Source organism: Felis catus, chromosome A3 (genome assembly GCF_018350175.1).
Source record: "Felis catus isolate Fca126 chromosome A3, F.catus_Fca126_mat1.0, whole genome shotgun sequence".
Classification (NCBI taxonomy): Eukaryota; Metazoa; Chordata; class Mammalia; order Carnivora; family Felidae; genus Felis; species Felis catus.
In genome coordinates this window covers 55,560,280-55,564,482 of record NC_058370.1, presented here as the reverse complement: position 1 = coordinate 55,564,482, position 4,203 = coordinate 55,560,280, and positions in this window count along the sequence as shown.

Genomic DNA, 4,203 nt, shown 5'->3' with positions numbered 1-4,203 from the left:
GAAAGGATTGTTTCCTAATGTGCCACAATGACTCTTCCCCATCACAAAACTACCCAGTTCCAAGCCAGAAAGGAGACATTTATAATGTATAGGGGACATTTTGGATGGAGAGTGTCCCCAAAGGAGAAAGGAGCTCACTTCTGTTTGAACCACGAGCTCGAAAAATCCAACCACCCCTCTGGCAAAGCTGAGTTAATATTTCTGGGTTTTGTTTTTAAAAACACAGACACAAATACATACGCACGCCTGTGCGCGCACGCGCACGCACCCTCTCACACACACACCCAAGTTGACCTTGGAATATTTTTCTAGCTAGGACACATCCACATGTTTTGGTTAATAAATCATCATCATCACTCTGGTCAATCAGCTGGGTTCTATGTTACCTAGCCCTGTGAATTTAAATTCAAAGAAGACCATTGTGTTGGGGGGTGCAGTGGGGAGGTGAGGGGGGCAGGCAAGAATAGTCCATCACATTGTGTCAGCCACGGCTTCCCTAGCGATTGGTAGCTTTCATTACCGGACTTGTCAGGTGCATACACACAGCTAGAGTGGGCAAACTGTTGGAAATGGGTGGTTTTAAAAGCATGCACTCCATAACCAACTTAATCGTGCCTTTTTCATTTACGTTCGACAATCTGAAATGGCCTGTAGTTTAAAGCGCTCCTATGAACATCAGAAGTAAAGCCTCTTACGATTTAGGGTGAGAAATCATAGTGTCTGAATTTATAATTGCTCCTCCAAACCCATCTTTAAAAAGTAAATGCTCGCTCCTTTCCTACAGATCAGGTAAATCAGTTATCACAGTGATACAAAGAACAAGGCTGGGGGGGGGGTACCCACAGGCTTCAAAAAACTTAGCAAGACCAAGAAACAACTCATCCACTGCCAAGACAACAAATACTGATTTCCACCCAAAAGCTGCTGTTGAAGAGCCCTTTCCTTTGTATATGGCACACAGTATGGGTTGTGAGTGTGCTTAACATTTTAATTTATAAATGTTAATGGCAAATGTGCTTCTACGCCACTAAGGTATCAGAGCACCTCATCATTCTCAAATGGAAGCAAATGAGTAAATACCCATTTTGTGTCTGATGCGTCTGACCCAGGTAATGTTCTTCATTCTCTCTTTTGGCAAAAGCAATTTCACCATCCCCAACGATTAAAAGTCTGTAGCTTTGCCCAGCACTTTGGATCTTAATTCGTACCCAGCTTGATCGGTTCCCACCTCCAAATCATTATAGACTCCTAACACAATTTCTCTAATATGTCGGTTCTCAAATTGACTTGTTGCTTTACCCAGAATTATTATTTTCTTTTTCTTTTACTTTAGGTAACCTAAGACTATAGATATTATGAAGAGCAAGCATTCTTTTTCATTCGCACGTGTGTGTGTGTGTGTGTGTGTGTGTGTGTGTGTGTATGTCTTTAAGTACCTTTGCAAGAAAGGAAAGTAAGTAGCAGTCAAGATAGTAACAATCACAGATCTCCTTAAAAAGTGATACCAAAAAATTATGCACTAAATATGCACAATCTTTGCTTAACTAGTCCTTTTTCAAACTATCTGGCTAAATAGAAAAAGTTTCCTTTCTTCTTAATAATTTTTAAATGAATTTAGCAACCCCGGGCGCATAAAGTAAACTAGGGCTTGGAGTCATTTGTCCAGTTCATGTGAATCTCACCCAGAAGTCTTTTGTCTGAAAAGTCCGGAGAGCTGAAGAAAACGCAATGTTTGGACTCAGATTACACAGTTTCCTCAAATTTCCACCTTGTTTTATTAGCACAAACCTGACAGTACATTTCCTGACTCTAAATGTGAGAGCTCACGGGTGAAAATCGTGGACTTAAAATGTTGTTCAGAGTATCTGCTTCGCTTATATTACTCCCATAATCTCTCAACTCTCCTGGAATGAAATACCACTTATAAATCCAAACCTTGACTTTTTAAAGCGAGTTGCAGAGAAAAATTTCTCATGGCTGGAACCTGGTTGACTTGGAGTTGAGTTAGGAAGAATGAGGTATCTTTTCTCCCCCGTCTTCCAGAGGGGCATTAGAGCTTTCATGAAATGTGTCCCCTTCCTAACAGGCGCTGTGACACATTCGCAGGTGCGTTGAACTAGTGAACCGTGGAAGCCAGCTTCTCACTTCCAGTCACTCATGGCTTCCCTAAATCTCCTTGGGAAAATTGTTAGTGACAAACTGACTAATTCCTCAGAACCGGTCAGGATTTGCCCTCCACTCTTTGAGGAAGTTTCCCACACATCCTTTTGCCACAATAAAGTTCAGTCTTCTTTGGCGGTATCTAAAAATCTCTGAGGGGGGAGAGCTTGTGCTCTGTTACAACTTTTCTCCAACTGTGTCAAGTAAAATTGCCCTAAAAAAGTTTCAATCCCACAGTTACCTCTCACCGATGGCTACTTTGTATTTTCTTTTCCCTAACAAGGCTTTCAAGGGTAAATTCAAAATCTACTATAGGAGGTACCCAGAATTGAAGTAGCCATTAAATATCAAATGGAGTAAAAGAGACCTTGGAAGCCTTGACTAAATCTCCAAGAGCTTGAGTTTTATTTAGAAGTCAAAGCATGTATCAAGTTGAAGAATGTTCATTATTTAACAGATAATACCTTAGAAGGCATTTTTGCTCTCTTGACTGCTTCCAAAAAAAATACAACCTGAAATGTAGCTTCTTAACTTATTCTTTTACCCTTAATAATTTTAAAAAAAAATTTTTTTTGCCTTCACATCCCACTTCTTTTTTCCAGCCTTATATACACTTCACTGAGAGAAATGGACAAATGCTTTTTTTTTTTTTTTTAACTGTATTTCCTCCCCCAGGGCCATTTCACAGAGGAGGGTGAGTGGGAGAAGAAGAGGTCATTGTCCCCACATTTAAAACCCTGTGTTATGCAATGAATTCACTACCCATTGTGAATATGCATAGAAAGGTAGGGGTGTTTGCTCCTTTGGCAAGTTTGGAGGAGCAGATTTGCTTTTGAAACAGCTACATTTTACTCAGTACCTGCTAAGACGAGTCAGTGCGCCCCCTGCTGACAAGTCAATAGTGCGACTCCTGAGCACTTCCAAAGTTTATTTTGTTCAGTAAACCGTGTCATATAAAATTAACAACAACCAATAAAATTAGCTTATATGTTTCAACTGTAAAAGTCCAAAACAAAATAAAGCTAGTTTTAGTGGCGCTAGAAATCTCTAGTTTGGCTTCTTCTCTTTGGCTGAACCAAGGTCCTTTTATCTAAAGCCCAGTGCACAAACATATAGCTTAATGTGACTAGTGTTCTTGCTTTTATTTCTTTCTCTATGGCAACCAATATGCTCTGCTCAGAAATGTTCCCCATCAAGGAAACAAATGATCTTCAGGGAGCAGCTCTATATGGCATCTGGTCCAATGGAGCACAGAGAGTTAACCCCAGTCAAAAGCGAGGCTGCCAAGCACGTAAACAAGGAGTGGAAAACTGGCGATCCTTACCCCCCTCCCCAACTGAAATCTCTGCCTCCCTCCTCACAAGCCATGTCACTGATTTGGCATCAACTGTTTCCAAAGAAATTACAGATTTTAAATGGTAAGGTGTTCTGGATGCACAAGTGCAATGAAATTCCAGCCATTTCGATTCTACCCCCTCGTCACACCAGACGCGTCTTCCTTTAAAAAGAACAAAACCAAGAAGCTTTTACAATCCTCTCCAGCCTATTTCACGAAGGTAAGGTGCCCGCACAGGCGTGGCCTTGGCCTAGCTATTTCCTCCAGCCATATTTGTCTAATTAACTGCACCTAGCAAGTAACTTCCCTCTCGATTTTTACAAAACCCAGGGACAGTGGCAAGGAGAGGGGCAAGGCCGGCTGTCAAAATGGAAAACAAAGTAAAATCGAGTTGTCGATGCTAAAGCTCCAGCTTCCTTTGGGAATAAAGTGTAGGATGTCCTGGTTAGTTTTGATTGATCACCCTCTTTTCAGATGGACTTTCACCACCGAGCTGGGAGGCAGCAACTAAGACTGTTCCCCAGAATCCGCATTAACCAGGGGTGCACTGACTTCCTGCCTCTTCTTCCTCCCCTGCTTCCTTCCACCGCAGCTCTGGACCCTCCCTTTGCCAAGCCCCCCCCCCCATCCCCCTGTTCCCAGCAGGAATCCTCCCCCCCCCCCAACAATCCCAGTCGTGCACACACAGGTCACCACTTCAGCTCTGG